At 43.0% G+C, this 19474-nt stretch overlaps 1 pseudogene; it reads left to right on the top strand.

The window, feature by feature from the left end:
- The first annotated feature begins 11398 nt into the window (after positions 1–11398).
- LOC128560353 (zinc finger protein 350-like) lies at positions 11399–12985 on the top strand (annotated as a pseudogene).
- Positions 12986–19474: the final 6489 nt, after the last annotated feature.

Raw genomic sequence — 19474 nt, 5'->3', positions numbered from 1 at the left:
TGCCTTGAAACTGGGGTTGGCAGATTTCCCAAGTGTAAATATGGGATGGTTATTGCATGGGACATACAGGGTGTCCATAAGGTTTTTGTGAACTGTTTAAAATTGTACATGAACTTTATGGATACCTGTATTCATCTGAGAGGGTGTAGGAACCAGCAGGGATGAGGGGGACTGAGCCATCTGCTTGTGCTCTAACAGGGTGTGTTCAATGCTAGGAGAGTATTTAGGATTGGGGCCATGAGAGGGACTTCTCTTAACCATAATCTTCACAAAGTATGATCCTTACTCCAAAATGTGTAAGGAAAGAGAGATGAACATGTTGTAAGGCAGCTCGTTTCTTTGTGAACAATTACGGTGGCTGGAACACCTCCTTGCCCATTTGCACAGCTCAAGCTAGAAGCACGCTGGCTGCCTTACACCCTCCTGAGGCCACTGGGGCTGTTACATTAGGTTTTGTCCTGCTTCAGGCTGAAGACTCTGAATTCCTTCCAGCATTGTCCCATTACTCTGCTCCAGGAAGGTTCCAGGCGGCACCCTAGGTGTGAGCATTTCAAAGAAGACCTTTCTTATCTTGGTCACAGATGTGTCCCATCCTATAAAAGGTGCTAGTGAATATTTTCTGTAGTTTGAACACAGAGCTCCCATTGCTAATGTCCTGCTCAAGTGTTATTATCCTTACATAAAATTTGCACTGAATTACATTGAAATGAATAATTAAAGAAAGAGAATAAGGATGACTTTGTATTGAATTGAGTGGCGCTTCCTGTCTTTGTCCCTGATATCTTTCTCTCTTGGAGGTCTTTGCTCATAATCACCACCTACTTTTCTGTAGAACTGTTGGGCAGACAACAAGGGATCTCTGAGACTCTCCTGAGGGACAAAGTGGGTGCTTTGCCTTGGTCTGCCTCAAGCAATTGCCCGACCTGGGAAGAAGGAGGAGGGTGCCCCATCTTGGGCCTGTCCCACCTTCATCCCATCCTGAGCAGCCTGAGGGAAGGAGGAAGACGCTGTAGGCCACACAGCTCAGGCACAATAGGATTTGTAAAGTGACTCAAATTAGAGTAACCTATGGCAAATTATTGTGTCAAGTTATTAACTGCCCATCAAAGTAATTTCGTAGCAATGTCTGAACCATGGGGAGGGCCCCACCCAGACTACTACCAGGGCCTTTTTTGTCATGACAAGGGGAGCCATCTTGCTCTGTAAACCTACCTTTCTCTTCCTCAACTGTTTCATGCTTGCCTTCCTTTTGGTGGGGGTTAGTCTTTCTTTGACCAAGAGCACACCAAGAACCAAGAATGCAGACAACTGCCTGAACCCTGGTGGAACTGCAGAGGTTCCCTGGGGTCTTCCATGTAAGGAAAAACTTGCCCAGTGCTAGACAGCACCCCTTCCAAATTAAAATTTAGGGACATTGTATCAGAATTAAGTAGACGAACAGCCGTTCATGCCAGTCATTTTTCCATGAAAGAGCTCAGGAACTTTTACCCCAAAATATAACTCGTTGGTATAAAGAATTTTTTTCAGGTTGTTTTTTCATTTTGGGTTGATATGAGGATGCATGTGTTTAGGTTACACTGTGTTTTTGTAAGGTAAAGTCCATGTTGTTGAGTCCTTCACCCAGGACGTGTGACAAAAACAACTCCACTGTACCTGTTAGGTACCTGTTGGGTGGACACTTACAGAACACACCTCTCTCTTCTTGAATTTAATTGTGTTTTTTCTCTCAAATGGGCCTGTAGTTGTTGATCTACTAATTTCAGCTCAGTACTGAGTATGTGGGACGTATGCTTCTCCATTCTTGAGACACTTTACTTAGGAAGATGTTCTCCAAATCCATCCAGGTAAATACAAAAAATGTAAAGTCCCCATCATTGTTAAGGGCTGAATAGTATTCCGTGGTATATATATAACACAGTTTGTTCACCTGTTCATAGGTTGATGGGCACTTGGGTTGTTTCTACAACTTTGCAACTGTCAATTGAGCTGCTATAAATATTCAAATGAAAATGTCCCTATGGTAAAATTATTTTTTTCTTCTGGGTAGGTACCTAGGAAAGGGATTGTAGGATAAAATGGGTTCTTTGACGATTCCTAATACTTCTTTCCAAAAAGGCTGTCTGAGTTTACAGTCCCACCAAAAGTGCATAAGTGTTCCTCTGGTATAAAGAATATTTTGAATTAAAGGCTCTTAGAGCACAACAGGCCTTGGAAGAGACTTGCCCTCTATCTGCATAAACCATTTAAGAGAACATTGACTTCCTTCCCTCTCCTTGTTATCTTAGTATGTTGCAGGAAAGAAGATTAAAATGCAACCAGACTTGGCCCACATTATTTTAAACACAGTACCTGTCTCTTGGGTTAATACACAAGTAAATCCATCCCCCATCCATCCATTCATTCTCCCAAGGATCTATTCATCTTCTCTAGCAAATATTTATCACCCCTACACAGAATTACCTACCATGTATACTCCTCATCTTCTCTCTCCTCTCTAAAAGGCAGGGAGAAAAATGTCTAGATCCCATTGGGATATTGGGTAATCACTCTGTAAATTTCCCAGTGTGCATGGTGTTGGGGGCCTAACGCAGCCACACACAAACCCTTCCCCTTCCTCGTTCTCCTCCTCTCCTCCTAAAACAAAGACACAAAGGATCTGGTTAGCTCCAAAGAAACCTAACATTCCAGGGCGAGCTGTGAAATTTGTGCACCCCCTACAGCATATTAAAGGGGTCTGTAACTGCCACCCTCAGCACAGATGTCACTTTGCACTGCCCAGCTGGGTCACCTTCTCCTTTCAATGACCTGACCATAACAACTCTGGTCTCCTCTCTGGGTGCCACCACTTACACCTTTCACATGGTACATAAACCTTGTGAGTTGATCTTTTAGTGAACTTTTTTTTTTTATTATTATTATTTTTTTTTGTAGAGACAGAGTCTCACTGTACCGCCCTCGGGTAGAGTGCCGTGACGTCACACAGCTCACAGCAACCTCTAACTCTTGGGCTTCCGAGGTTCTCCTGCCTCAGCCTCCCGAGTTGCTGGGACTACAGGCGCCCACCACAACACCCGGCTATTTTTTGGTTGCAGTTTGGCCGGGGCTGGGTTTAAACCCACCACCCTCGGCATATGGGGCCGGCGTCCTACTCACCGAGCCACAGGCGCCGCCCTCTTTTAGTGAACTTTTATGAGAAAAGGTAAGTTTCCTCGCGTAAACCCAAGAGTTAGAGGTTGCTGTGAGCCGTGTGACGCCACGGCACTCTACCCGAGGGCGATACAGTGAGACTCTGTCTCTACAAAAAAAAAAAAAAGGTAAGTTTCCCCTTGTGCTGTAGCCACAAGACACTGAACCATTCACATCAAAGTGAATACAGAGTACCCAGACAAAAAAAGAAAAGCATCATCCAGCAGGCTGGCTGTTTTAATTTAATTTTTTATTCTGAAGGAAGAAGCTGTGAAAATAGCACAGAAAGGTCTGTGTATCTATTTTTTAGAGACAGAGTCTCAGTTTGTCGCCACTGGTAGAGTGCAGTAACATCACAGCTCACAGTAACCCCCAGCTCTTGGGCTTAGGCTATTCTCTTGCCTCAGCCTCCTGAGTAGCTGGGACTACAGGCACCCACCACAACGCCCAGCTATGTTTTTGTTGCAGTTTGGCTGGGACAGGGTTTGAACCCGCCACCCTCAGTATATGGGGCCGGCGCCCTACTCACTGAGCCACAGGCACTGCCCAGTTTATGTGGCTTTTATCCACTTTGTGGCAATGATTACATTTACATGACAATAATATAATCAAAATTGAGGGGCCACCTTCTACTCCTGGGAGGCTGGGGGCTGGGGGAGGGCGGGGTTGCTGCTTTCCCACTGTGTTCAGCTGGGGTTTTTGCCTAAAAGTTCTTGTCTTGCTAGGCTGTCTCCTTCCTGGCTCTTTGACAGAGGAAGTGGGCTTTTCTTGGAACTTTCCTTGTCTGATTTATCAGTGTTTGGGGTAGTGGCTTCTCCAGAAAGCAGTCCAGGACAGATGAGTCAAAGAGAAAAGCAAAGGAACTAAACACTCCATGGCATGTCTGGCTCCTGAGGTCCCTGGTAGCTCTACCTTCTTCTCCATACCTTCTGGAGTCTTATGTTTGTTGCATATATAGTGTCCAAGGGTGGGACTGTAGCTGTCTTTAGCAGGAGACATAGGCAGAGTATGGCTACCCTCTCCTGTCCCAGAAATTAAAGCATCCCAGACTGGTGAATCTTTTCTTTCTTTCTTACATACATTCTGTCAATCTAAGTATAATACTGTGAACTAAAATAAAATCTTAAAGGTCCCCCCCAACAGCTGACTGGCTGAATCCCCTCTGGGCCGAGGGGGTACGTTAAAACTGAGTTGCTAGCCATGAGAAAGGAGATCAGACAGGCCTCATCATGTCCCCTATCCTTCTTAGAGACATCCTTTGTGACTCATTAACAGGTCGAAGGCTATGCAAGACACACTTGCAGGTCCTCAATATACACAACAAACCACTTGAGTCTGGGCCTAGGTCCTGTGCTTTGACTCTGAGTAACAGGCCCTTATCTGAACTTAGCGTTCCTTTTCACTGACTCCTGGTCTATTTGAGAGAGCCTGACTCTTTGACCCAATTGTCAACTGAAGAATGTTTAAATCCATCTACAACCTGTGAGGCGCCCCACAAGCTTTGGGACAACCCACCTTTACGAGCCAAACCAATGTGTGATGTATTGATTTATGACTTTACCTGTAATTCCCATGTCCCTGAAATGTATAAAAGCAAACTGTCACCCCACCCCAGAGCATCCACTTATTCAAGGCTTCTTGGGTGTAGCTCTGGGTCCTGGTCCTCAAACTTGGCTCAGAATAATACCCTTATAACAAAGATATTTGTACCAAATGTTTATTGCAGCCCAATTCATAATTGCTAAGTCATGGAAAAAGCCCAAGTGCCTATTGATCCATGAATGGATTAATAAATTGTGGTATATGTACACCATGGAATATTATGCAGCCTAAAAGAAAGATGGAGACTTTATCTCTTTCATGTTTACATGGATGGAGCTGGAACATATTCTTCTTAGTAAAGTATCTCAAGAATGGAAGAAAAAGTATCCAATGTACTCAGCCCTACTATGAAACTAATTTATGGCTTTCATATGAAAGCTATAACCCAGTTATAACCTAAGAATATGGGGAAGAGGGAAAAGGAGGGGAGGGAGAAGGGAAGATGAGGGAAGGGAGGGTGATTGGTGGGATTACACCTACGGTGCATCTTACAAGGGTACATGTGAAACTTAGTAAATGTAGAATATAAATGTCTTAACACAATAACCAAGAAAATGCCAGGAAGGCTATGTTAACCAGTGTGATGAAAATAGGGCGGCGCCTGTGGCTCAGTGAGCAGGGCGCCGGCCCCATATGCCGAGGGTGGCAGGTTCAAACCCAGCCCCTGCCAAACTGCAACAAAAAAATAGCCGGGCGTTGTGGCGGGCGCCTGTAGTCCCAGCTACTCAGGAGGCTGAGGCAGGAGAATCGCCTAAGCCCAGGAGTTGGAGGTTGCTGTGAGCTGTGTGATGCCACGGCACTCTACCGAGGGCAATAAAGTGAGACTCTGTCTCTACAAAAGAAAAAGAAAGAAAATATGTCAAATGGTCTATAAAACCAGTGTATGGTGCCCCATGATCTCATTAATGTACACAGCTATGATTTAATAATAATAATAAAAAGAAATTAAAAAAATTACTTTACAGAGGATGGCTTCTTTTCTACTTACAATACCAAATAAATCTGTAAAATTTTTTGGAAAACACTTTTAAATTAATAAAGCATTAGCTATTATGGCAAACAACCTTGTTATCTTAAGTAAAGAAAAAAAAGAAAACAGTGGTGAGGCTATCCCTGTGAAACACGGAGTCCACAGCACACATTTTGACATACTGCCCCTCCTCCAGTCCCCAAGACATTTATATTTAATGTGAACATCCTAAATATCTAGGGGTTTCCTCTTAATGGAGCTGGGAGTCCACAGGTAAGAAGCCCTAATAGAGTGGGAAGGTTTCAGCTAGGCTCACTCGTGTTGTCATGGTGACAGCAGAGGAAGGTGGCATGTTTATGAGAAAGCCTTGGATCTTTTATGAAACCAGTCCATGGGGCCTGTGTCTCATTTTCCTCCTGCCTCCAACCACCTTGAGTCACCCCATAGGTAACTGACTCACATGAGCCTATTTTACTTATAGTTTCTACCAAGCAGTGGTGGCTCCTAAAAATTAATTTGAAATAAATACATCCCTTCAATCTTTAGAGCAATTGACAAATAAACAATTGTTCAATGTAGTGACTGATCTAGATGAGGACCAATGAATGCTTAAAACCATTCAAGGAAAAAGAAATGTGATCAGAAAAAAAAAAAAAAACATTCAAGGAATGGTAGTTGGAAAGAAAGATATTTGCAAGGTGCCAAAGAGTCCCTGCAGAGCTGACTTGTTGACTTAAAAACGGCAATGTATTGTCATGATGGAGAACCTTCCAGCTTCCACCTGAGATAGCCAGATGTTCCGTGCTTCCAGGTGGGATGGCATATGGAACACACAGCATCACCTCTGAAGCATTCCTGCCAGTTATTTTCCCTGAATCTAAAAAGTCATCTGGACCCAGTGAGAGTTCAGAAAAACATCATAAAAATAGAGGGACACATTAAAAACCCAACAAGGGGAGAAAAACTCTACAACTCTGGAGTGTCAGACATTGTATGGTACAAGTAGCCCAGACTTTGCAAAAAATAAAAACCATGGGTAAGAACAACATGGGCTACTTTAGATTAAAAGAGACTGAAGTCTCATAAAAATCTGATGTGCCCAGTAAACTTTGAAGGAATTCTCTGATTTTTGTTCCATCATTCCCATTTTACTCCCATTCTATGGCTTATTTTAATATTCTCAGTATTCCATTTTCTTTGTTCATTGACTGTGTATTTTTATTCTATAAAAAGATACAACACTAGTCAATGAATTTATCGAGGTCATAGGATACAGAGTCACATTCAAAAATCAATTATATTTCTACATATTAGCAACGCACAATTAGAAACTGAAATTTTTTTTAAGGATCACTTATAATAGCATCCAAAACCAATCAGTCCAATAGCATTGAAAGAGGTATCTAACAAAGTATACATGGGAATGATATTGTGAAAACTAAAAACTGCTCACCTAGGGCGGCGCCTGTGGCTCAGTCAGCAAGGCGCCGGCCCCATATACCGAGGGTGACGGGTTCAAACCCGGCCCCGGCCAAACTGCAACCAAAAAATAGCCGGGCGTTGTGGCGGGCGCCTGTAGTCCCAGCTGCTCGGGAGGCTGAGGCAAGAGAATCGCTTAAGCCCAGGAGTTGGAGGTTGCTGTGAGCTGTGTGAGGCCACGGCACTCTACCGAGGGCCATAAAGTGAGACTCTGTCTCTACAAAAAAAAAAAAAAAAAAAACTGCTCACCTAGGTAATTAACAGTTAGTTGACTGTTATGTATTGCAAGAGTAAATTTTGAATACTCTCCAAAAACAGAGATAAATTTTTGCAGTGATGGATATGCTAATTGTCCTAATCTGATTTTACACATTTATACATATATGGAAACACCACACTGCACCCCATACATATTCATATTATCATATGTGAATTAAAATGAAACTTGGGAGTAAAAAAGAATGTAAGGAGATTCAAGTATAGTTCCCAAAAACTCTATGAAACTAGATATAAAAGGATATAATATTTTTGAAAATCTTTATGACTTTAGGTTACACAAAGATTTCTTAGATATGACACCAAAAAAATACTCTTCTAATCAAAACATAAAGATTTTGGATCTCCAAAAGACACTGTTAAGAGAATGAAAATACAAACCACAGTCTTGGAGACAGTATCTGCAAACACATATAACAAAGAAGCTGTATCCAGAATATGGAAAGTACAGCCAACAACCCAAAAACAAATGGGCAAAAGATTTGAAAAGGTTTTTCACGGGTGGCGCCTGTGGCTCAGTGAGTAGGGTGCCGGCCCCATATGCCGAGGGTGGTGGGTTCAAACCCAGCCCCGGCCAAACTGCAACAAAAAAATAGCTGGGCGTTGTGGCGGGCGCCTGTAGTCCCAGCTGCTTGGGAGACTGAGGCAAGAGAATCGTGTAAGCCCAAGAGTTAGAGGTTGCTGTGAGCCGTGTGACCCCACGGCACTCTACCCGAGGGCAGTACAGTGAGACTCTGTCTCTACAAAAAAAAAAAAAAAAAAAAAAGAAAAGGCATTTCACCAAAGACACTAGAATATGGCATATAAGTACATTGAAAAGACTGTGTTCATTAAATTTTTAATAGCTTTGAAAAATTGTTCTAAAAAATATTGCACAAATTACCTTCCTCCCATTAGCTGGTAGAGTGTATTTACTCCCTTAATCTTTTGTCAACAGTGAGTTTTCAAACTTAAATATGTTTTCCACTCTGATACGTGAAAATGCTTCTTGCTTATATGGTTAATGTATTTAAAAATGTTCTACTGACTTTTTATTTTCACATAGTAAAATTTATTCTTTGGGGGGTACAGTTCCATGGGTTTCAGCAAACACAAGTTGGTGAAGTCACCATCATTGGTAAATCAAGAGACACTCAGTTCCAGTCCCCTTTGACCCCCCGGATTCTCACATGCTATTCCATGAAGTCATCACCTTCCCCAGCCCCTACTGGCAGTCACTGATTTGTTTCTTTATTACTGTAATTTTGTCTTCTCCAGAGTGTCCTATGAATGAGATTGTGTTGCGTGTCACCTTGTGAGTCTGGTGTCTTCCAATTAGCACCAGGATTGGGATTCCTCCATTTTGCTGCTTGTGGTTTCTTTGTACCATAGCTGGATTACCATTTACTGGGACATTAGGGTTGTTTTCAGCTTTCAGCAATCATGAATAAAGCCACAAAAAGTTTTCAGGCAATTTTTTTTTTTTCTGAACACAAGTTTTTGTTTCTCCTGGTCAACACTCAGGAAAAGGTTTGCTATATCATATGGTGAGCATATGTTTACCCTCATAAGAAACTGCTGAACTATTTCCTGAGGTCTCAGCAATGTGTGTGAGTTCTGCTGGCTCTGTGCCTTTGCTGTTAGGTGGTATTGGAAGTTGGAATTGTTGTTGTTACATTATTTTAACTATTTTTTAAGGTATGCAGTGCTGGTATTTCACTGTGGTTTAATTAGTATTTCCACAGTCTTAAACACACAACATTTCTACTTTTGAGAATTTGTTCATCTCCATATCTTTAAGAAGAGATGTACAAGGATGTCCACTTAACATGTATGGATGTATGAATGTTTTATATCCATTTGAATGGGAAAAGAGTCCACTGGGATTGCTTACTGTAGTTATAGCTGAAGGTAATGATGAGAGAGGAAGATATTTACTTTTAAATTCGTATTCTAATATGTGATTTTTTTCAATTTTTTTTGCCATATGATTGTATTTCCTCCATAATTAAAAACCCGAACAACTGAGGTGGGTGCAAATTATTATACCTTGAGATAGGCAAAATGAGTTGTCCCCATTTGGCAAATTGAAGGAGTCCAAGCTCCTCGTGAAGACCAGCTGTGAAGAACTGTAGTCCAGAAGTTTGCATTGTTCCTTCTGGTTGGGGCTCCCCATCAAATGGAATAAGGTGCTCCACATAGTGACTGCATTTAATAAGCATAATTTCATCACCCAAATCTATGTTCTTCCAATCACTGTGGAGCATAACATCATCCCCTCTGCCATGTTTCAGAGCTGGTGTTCTCCAATGTGGGTCTTACAATGTCATACTTTATTATCTGCCCCTATTTTAGCTGTTTATTACTTTTGGAAGAGAATCCTCTCCCCCCACCCCCCAGCTTGTACAGCCTCTGTTCCACATCTGTCAGTATGTGGTGTACTCTGAAGCATGCTCAGGCAAGACAGCCAATATTGTTCAGATCCTCCATTCTCTGGGTCTGGCTGCATCTCCCCTCTGCAGGGCCTCCTAGACTGCCTATCCTGTTTCCTCGAACATAAGACATCCTCTGAAAATAAGACCTACTTACAGGAAAGATAAGACATCCCCTGAAAATAAGACCTAGCACACCTTTGGGAGTACACCTTAAAATAAGACACTGTCTTATTTTCAAGGAAACACGGTAGTACAGGTGGTCCCCAACTTACAATGGTTCAAAGGATGCCTTTTCACTTTGTGATGGGTTTGTTAGGTTATTAAATGAATTTTCAACCTAACAACATTCTTGACTTACAATGGGTTAATCGACGCATAAACCCAACGTAAGACGAGGAACCTCTGTCCTTCAAAACAGCCCTCATGTCTGTCTTCTCGGGAGCCTCAGAGGAGCTCTCCAAAGCATCATCACAGCTGTGGCTGCTCCTGCCTCAGCTCCATCAGCGCCTGCCTGTTGCAACCAGACAAGATCTTGTCTCCTCAAGATGACATGACGGGTCCCTGTCTTCTCCAGCCTCACCACATGTCACCACGTGTCCCATGGTTTATTCCCAGCTTTGTCACCACGTGTCCCATGGTTTATTCCCAGCTTTAACAGCTTCCCAGACACACCTGCACCAAGGCAGGGAGTGTGTTTCTATTTAGCTGTTTTCACCCCACTTTAGCTATCATCACCCACTGCAGCTTCTGCTGTTCTTCACCATACACCTACCTTGATCCATCTGAGCTAAGTAACCTTCCAAGCAGTTTTTTAAAATCTTGCACTTTCCTCTATCTCAGTGATTCTCAACCTTCCTAATGCCACAATGTATTTTCATTGTTAAAAAGGGATCTCAACCCACAGGTTGAGTCTATCATGTACTCACCATGGTGTTGCCTAACCTCCCAACTACTCTGTAGGCTTCGTTGGCAGACAGTCCACCTGAATCTGTTTCCTAGCTTTGTGTCTGTTGTGCATGACACAGCACCCAGAACAAAGTCAATGTTCTAAAAGTTCCTGTTGAGTTACTGTATGTCCCTTGAGACCCACACAGAGGGTGGCAAAACGACCTTCTCTATGTAGATGCTCATGTCCTACGGGTCAGTATACTGATGGCTTCATGAATCATCATATTTCCAAAGATAGAAACACAGGTGGCTATTGACTCACTGACTTTTTTTGTCTCACACACATTTCACTTTTTAGAACAAGAAGCAAATGCAGGTTAGGCCCTCCTGGTGGGTCTGTAGACAATTAGGTCCTGACTCATTAGGAGCAAAAAAAATCACCTAAAGGAGGAAGAAGTTACAAGATTTGGGTCTCAGTATTTCTGGGGGCACACTTGATGGGAGGCAAGCACAGAGCTGCAGAACAGAACTAGAAGATACAAAGAGCATCACAGTGCCAGCTACTTTCCAAGAACAGGAGAAAATGATTTGGGCCCAGGAATCATTGAACTGGACGATGTGGCTGTGCGGTTCACCTGGGAGGAGGGGCAGCTCAGAAGGACCTGTACTGGGATGTAATATGTTGGAGAACTACAACAACATGGTGTCAGTGGGATGTCAAGCCAACAAGCCAGATGCGCTCGGTAAATTGGAACAAGGAGAACCACCATGAACTAGAGAAGACGAAATCCACTGTGCAGCCCATTTAGAAATTGGGAGAGTTGATGATTATTTGCCAGAGCACTTATGAAATGAAAGCATGATAAACAGAGTAGAACCATGGTGCAAACATAATGCATTCGAAAATATCGTTCATCAGAGCAAAACTCAGTTTCTGTTTTGTTTGCAAAATCATCATCTACTTAAATGGAAAAAGTATAAAATCAAACTTAACTTTAGTTAACCAGAGCAGAAGCTATGAACTAAAGAATCCTTCTGAATTCATCAAAAATGGGGGATCCTATCTCCATACCAACGATGAAAAATTTCATACTGAAATTAAATTCCCTGCAAGTCAAAAACTTATCAGTACTAAATCCCAAGTCATCAGTCCCAAGCATCAGAAAACTCAAAAAATAGAGAAGCCTCACATGTGCAGTGAATGTGGGAAAGCCTTTGTCAAAAAGTCTTGGCTCATGGATCACCAGATCATTTATACATGAGAGAAACCCCATAGATGTGGTCTTGGTGGGAAAGCCTTCTCCAGAAAGTTCATGCTCACTGAACATCAGAGAACGCATAAAGGAGAAAAACCGTATGAATGCCCTGAATGTGGCAAAGCCTTTCTCAAGAAATCACGGCTTAACATACACCAGAAAACACACACAGGAGAAAAACCCTACATATGCAGTGACTGTGGAAAGGGCTTCATCCAAAAAGGAAATTTCATTATACATCAGCGAATTCATATAGGCGAAAAATTTTATATATGCAGTGAATGTGGGAAAGGCTTCATTCAGAAGACATGCCTCATAGCCCATCAGAGATTTCACACAGGAAAGATGCCCTTTGTGTGCAGTAAATGAGAAAAATCCTGTTCACAGAAGTCGGGCCTCATTAAACATCAAAGAATTCACACAGGAGAGAAACCTTTTCAATGCAGTGAGTGTGGGAAAGCCTTTACAACAAAGCAAAAGCTCATTGTGCATCAAAGAACTCATACAGGAGAGAGACCCTATGGCTGCAATGAGAGTGGGAAAGCCTTTGCATACATGTCTTGCCTCGTTACACATAATAGACTACACACAAGGGAAAAACGAGATTCAGTCAAGGTGGAAATCCTCCCCACAGAAAGCCATAGCTCTTTACATACCAATGATGTCATGAAGGAAAAAAGCCTGCTAACATGGTGAGCACACAAGTGACTTCTGTGGCCCCTCAGACATCCTTAAACATCAGTGGCCCCTAGACAAATAGGAACGTAGTTATTGTGGGACAGCCTGTGGCCAGATATTTGCCCTCAGGAGATAACAGAGGATTTGCACAAGAGAGAAACGTTGGGAATGCAGTAAATGTGGTTTTGCCTCCAGTGATAAATTATGTCTTATTTTATGTCACAGAAAACACATAGGAAAAACGCTCAGATATAAACTATGTAGAAAAGGGTTGAGCAGAAATTTCCAGTTCACTATATGGCAGAAAAGTATATATTGAGAGAAAACAAATAAATGCAGAGGCTGGGAAGGCCTCATAAACTCACAAAAAAAAAAAAAGCAAATGCAAACAAGTTGGACTTGGGATCAAAGTTTGATTTTGTCAAAAGACAACTCCGTGGGTGGCGCCTGTAGCTTAGTGGGTAGGGCCTGGGCCTCAAACACCTAGGCTGGTGGATTCAAACCCAGCCTGCACCAGCTTAAACAACAATGGCAACCACAACAAAAAACTAGATGAGGCAGATGCCTATAGCCCGAGCTACTTGAGAGGCTGAGGCAAGAGAATTGCTCAAGCCCAAGCGTTTGAGGTTGCTGTGAGCTGTGACGCCATGATACTCTACCCAGGGAGACAGCTTGAGACTCTATCTCAAAAACAAACAAAAAAAAGGACAAATCCATGGTTATGTTTTCAGTTGATACGCATAATTCATCCCCTTTCATAGTGGTCATTGGAAAAACAATCATGACTTCACTCACCTTCAACGTGTGCTTTCTTGTTTTTATTTTCTGTGACCCATACTGAGGACTGTTCACAGAACAAGATTAAGAGATGTCTCGTATGAAACATGAAGTGACTGGTGTTAGTGATGCCCCAAGCAGCCACTGAAGCATGTAAGGCCAGCGTGGTGAGCATTGCCGGTCACTTGCTGAATCAAGGTGTGCGGCTAGAAGGTCTCTGTGTGCAGATGGGAATGACAGGAGCCTTTGTTACTCTTTTTTGTTATAGAATAAAGAAAAAAGTCCAGAAGATCCCAGACTGCCCCCCCTCTGATGTTGGGCTGGTCAGATCAAGGAGGTAATCATCTTCCTGTGTGCCAGGCAGAGGCTGTGACCATGGGGGTGGGCACTTCCATCATTGTCTCCTTTTTGGTTCCACAGAGGAGTGCACTAAAGCTCACGGAAATTAGGAACATGCTCAAGGACCTCTGCTGACCCCAGCAAGAGCCAGCCTCCAACTTAGCCCAGGTGGCTCTGAGTCAGCAGCCCATGTCACTTTCCTGTGTTCAGATGGAGGCGGGGGAGTGGCTGGCACCTGCACGCAAGGAAAGGATGAGCCAACTCTATGCTGCTCTTTCCCTTAGACCAGAATCACACCATTTTTCAGAAAGTTCCACGCCCTGTACTGTTGGGGAGAGGGGGTGAGTATTCTGTGAAGCCCCCTCCCCCTCCACCACACCGCTGCCATCTCCTCCTGGGACCTGCCCTGGCTGGCTCAGCACCCATTCTGCTTCTGCTCTGTGGCAAGACCCACTGCAACTCCTCTCTCATGTCCCCAAAAGGTCCATGGCTGCCCCTGTTCTGAGAGGGGGAGGGAGGGCCTCATGCACTCTTCCCCAGCCTGTCCCTGGCAAGGAGTTTGGACGCGCCTGGCCTCACTCAGGGCCACATGCTTAGCACGCTTCCCCAAACCACCAAGTGTGTGGCATGCACAGTGCTTTGTCAGTAACTTCTATGTGGCTAAGAATGTCCCTGTGTTTATGTAATTTAGCTGCAGCAGGGTATGTTCTAACAAGCTAAGAGGCTGCAGGGAAGCAGGTGTCAGGACCGTGGCTTCCTTCACTCTCTAAGCCAGGGGTCCTCAAACTTTTTAAACAGGGGGCCAGTTCACTATCCCTCAGACCGTTGGAGGGCTGGATTATAGTTAAAAAAAACAAACAAACTATGAACAAATTCCTATGCACACTGCATATATCTTATTTTGAAGTAAAAAAAACAAAATGGGAACAAATACAATATTTAAAATGAAGAAGAAGTAAAGTTAAATCAACAAACTTACCAGTATTTGGGAACTATGGGCCTGCTTTCGGCTAATGAGATGGTCAATGTCTGGTTCCATATTTGTCACTGCTAGTTGTAACAAGTGATGCAAGTGTGCATCAGTTAGTCTAGATCTGGTTGGAGATTTCAGATGTTTCATTCTGGAAAAAGTCTGTTCACAGACATAAGTGCTGCCAAATGGTTGCCATTTTGAGTGCATGGTTCCTGAGGATATGTCTCAAAGGGGAGAGAGGCATAGAAATTAAGAAGGCTGCTTGACTTGAATGCATCATTCAGAGGGTCACAATTCTGCAGTTCAGCCAGTTCCATTTGGTACATTGTATCCACATTTTCAATGTCAATAGAAAATGGGATATGGAAAAGCTGTATGTCCTGTTCATGGAGATGAAGCTCTTTAAATCTAAATTGGGACTCCTTTTGCAACTTTCCCAGTGAATCCACACGTTTTGTTTGGGAATGCAACCAATGGATTTTCCACTAACAGATTTTGAGTTGTGGGGAGATGGCAGAAATTTTCCTCCTTCACTTGTTTGATGAAGAGGCCTAATTTTACTTCAAGTGCTTTCACATGTGATTGCATATCACAGATGAGCTTTCCCTTTCCTTGAAGTTGCACATTGAAACTGTTGAGTAGCTCTGTTACATCTATCAGAAAGGCAAGGTGCCATTTCCATTCTGCATCATTGAGCTCTGGTACTTCTTTGTTTTTTGAAAGCAGAAAAGCTGTAATCTGTGGAAGTAGGTCATAGAAATGTTTCAAAACTCTCCCTCGACTCAGCCAACGGACTTCTGTGTGGTACAGAACATCTTCACAGGAAACGTTTAGCTCAGACAGAAATTCCTGAAATTGTCTGTGGTTTAGTGCATCAGGTCTAATGAAGTTAACACAAGATACCACAGTTTTCATAACAGAGTCCCACTTCAGTGATTTACTACACAACGCTTGTTGGTGGATGAGGCATTGTATGGCTATTGGATGAGAATGGTTATGTTTGTCCATCTCTTGGTTAATGTGAGCAATTATTCCTTTCTTAGACCCCACCATGCTAGGAGAACCATCAGTTGTCACACTGGCTAGTTTTGCCCAGTCAAAATATTCATGGTTTGGCAAACCTTGTCATAAATATCCTCTCCTGTAGTTGTTCCTTTGATGCTTTGCAGTGCAGCAAGCACTTCTGTGACTTCAAAATAGTCATTCATACCACAAATAAAAATTAGAAGTTGTGCAGAATCACGAACATCATTACTTTTGTCAAATGCCAAGGAAAAAAGGAAAGTTTTTTTGTGGAATTTTGCAAATGCTGATGCAAATTGTCTCCCATATCTTCAATCCTTCATGTAATTGAGGGTCCTGAAAGACTCACTGTACTAAATAAATCAGCCTTCTCTGGACACGTCTCTTTGGCAACAGAAAGAAAGCATTCTTTTTTTTTTTTTTCTTAGAGACAGAGTCTCACTATGTCGCCCTTGGTAGAGTGCCATGGTGACAACAACTTCCAACTCCTGGGCTTAGGCAATTCTCTTGCCTCAGCTTCCCGAGTAGCTGGAACCACAGGCACCCACCACAATGCCCGGCTATTTTTTTTTTGTTGCTGTTGTAGTTTGGCCAGGGCTGGGTTTGAACATGCCACTCTTAGTATATGGGGCCGGCACCCTACCCACTGAGCCACAGGCACCTCCCAAAAGAAAACCTTCTTTAACAAATTCTCCCTCCACAAATGGTCTGCCAGTGCACACTATTAACCTATTTTCCCCAAAATAAGACATCCTCCGAAAATAAGACCTACTTACTTATTTTTCAGGGGACGTCTTATCTTACAGGGAAAGATAAGATGTCCCCTGAAAATAAGACCTAGCACATCTTTGGGAGCACACCTTAAAATAAGACACTGTCTTATTTTCGGGGAAACAGGGTAGCTTGGCAACTTGAAAACTTGCTTGCAGTGATGAAGTATTTAGCTGTTTCTGCTTCACGAAAGTATTTTGCTGAATTGTCAATGTATATTTCAGTATTAATATTTTATCTTTTCTCACTTCTCAATATTTATCTTTATGTTGAGTTTGATAGTTTGATAGTGTCGACGCAAATTGTATTCTTTGAACACTATATTCTGGCATCTCAAACACACAGCTCTTTCCTGGTACTGCATGAAAAAGTAATCATAAGTCCACTGTTCTTTGAATATCCTACACTCTGAGTTAATTGTTCTCTTTCTTGATATCATTGTTTCCTAAGAATTCCAAATTGCTATTAGTAAAATACCAATATATATATACAGCGCACCCAAAACAATATATTAGCAATAACTTTGCCCACACAGACATATAGATGGCACTGCCCATCAATGCAGTCTGATCAGTGCCCATCAATGCAATCTTGCCAGTCCACATCATTTCAGCCTCACCAGTGCCCATATGGTGGAACTCCGTTTTTACCTCAGGCTCACACTGGTGCAGTGCGGGAACAGACACAATTACAGAGCTGGTTCCTCCACTGCCTTTCCAGTTCACACTACCCTGTGTGAACCACACTGCAGTCTGTGAACTCACATAGGAATCTGATCGCATGGGTGAGAAGACTGCAGCAAAAAAGAAGGCACGTATGCCTTTTTTCTTTCGAATCTAATGCGAGTTCAGCCATATGCTTGATTCGAAAGAAAAAAGGCTCTGATCACACTGCTCAGAGATCACAACAGTGTGAACCGGAGCTTACACAGCACACAACATACAACATCATACACAACTGAACAGCAATCAGAATATAAATTTACTGTTAATTAAATTGGGTTTCCTACTCCTTGGCTGTCTGCAGAGCTGGATTAAGTTCCCTTGGGGCCCTAGGCAGATTACCAGTTTGGGGCCCCCATGCGATAACACTGAATACTGACCATTTGCATTAACACTGACCACTGACCATTTGTGGTAACACTGAGCACTGACCATTTGCATTAACACTGACCACTGACCATTTGCAATAACACTGACTTCTGACAATTTGCATTAATACTGGGTGCTAACAATTTGCATTAACACTGAACACTTACAATTATCATTACCACTGAGCACTGACTATTTGCATCACCTCTGAGCACTGACAATTTGCATTACCTCTGAGCACTGACTATTTGCGTTATCACTGTGATGCAACCCCCCCCTAGAAAACACCCCCAACCAACTAACCAACTTAAAAAAAAAGGCTCTCCTAACTTCAAAATAAAAAGCTCTTCTAACTTCAAAAAAAGGCACACCCTATCTGCAAAAAAAAAAAGACCTCCTAACTTCAAAAAACAAAATCCTAACTTGTTCTTACCTTAGTCCTTAGGCAGCAGCAGGCTCTGTGCAGGCAACCTGGTGACTCCTCCGATTACACCAGAGACTGAGAGGAGGAGTCGAGAAACAGAAAGAAGGAGCAGAGTCGGAGAGTTGGTGCACATTCCACACATGTGCACTGTGGCCTGGGATGAGTCGGCTGCTAAGCAGGACAGGCAGCTGTGGCAAAAACACCCGGCGGGCTGGAAAAATGTTCTCAGTGGGCTGTAGTTTGAGGACCCCTGCTCTAAGCATTGTGAAGTCTCATGCATCTTATTTACAATGAAGTATTTCTGGTCTGCTTAAAATAAAGAGGCGTCATTGTTAAGACCCCTTCAACACCACTGGATTTGCTCAGTAAATAATTTATAAAAGTTTGTCTTCAAAGCACTTCATGGTAGGGGTGGTGCCTGTGGCTCAAAGGAGTAGGGCACCAGCCCCATACCAAACCCAGCCTCGGCCAAAAACTGAAAAAACAAACGAACAAACAAAAACACTTTGTGGTACAAGGTGTGTTTGCACAGCACAGTCCAGTTACCCAAACACACAAGCCATGGATGGCCCCGGGGAGCCCAAACCTCCGCGTGTTCTGGCTTCTTCATTTACAGTCAGAGCAGCTGGAGTGGCCTCTGTAGGCCTCTGTCACATCTCCAGGGCTGTGGACAGCAGCCCCTGACATTTACAAGGCCTCTTCTCATTTACAAAAGGCTCTCGTGTGTGTAGGTGTTTTTCATTTAAGTGTCACAAAAGCCTTGCAGGATTCATAGTAAGGTGTGTCATTAAGCACAGGGGCAGGGAAGTTCCAGGGGGTCTCGACAATGTGGAAATGAACAGTCAGTGAATGGACTAAGAGATGGTCCTGGGCATGATCACACTCTTCAGGCCATCACCCAGCAGTCACAGGTGCCACACTTACCACAGAGGCCACAGCTATTGACCCTCTACTAAGAAGACCTATGTACTTTGTTTCATGACATAAAGTGCTGCCTGGGAATACCGAATGGAAATAGGGCAAACTTGGAAATAGGGTCTTCCAAGTTTAAGGAAACCCACACTCTAACTCCCCTTCCAGAAAGTCCGTCTCAATGTGTATATATTTGTGGTGTGTGTATAAACACTAATATGTTACTTACACAGAGAAGGGAGAAAAAAAGACTTAAAAAAACATTAATAATTAAAGCACCGGGTTCATCACACATGGCAGCAGGCTGATTCCATCTTTTTGCTGCTGACTGCATTTGTTCTGCTCTTCTCCTGTCATTGCTGTTGCTGTATAACTGCACATCAGGGTCCCCTGTGTTGCATGGTCTGGAGGGAGG

The sequence above is a fragment of the Nycticebus coucang genome, chromosome 2, assembly GCF_027406575.1.
Source record: "Nycticebus coucang isolate mNycCou1 chromosome 2, mNycCou1.pri, whole genome shotgun sequence".
NCBI lineage: Eukaryota > Metazoa > Chordata > Mammalia > Primates > Lorisidae > Nycticebus > Nycticebus coucang.
The sequence above is the reverse complement of the archived record's forward strand: the minus strand, read 5'-3'. Positions and strand labels throughout refer to the sequence as shown.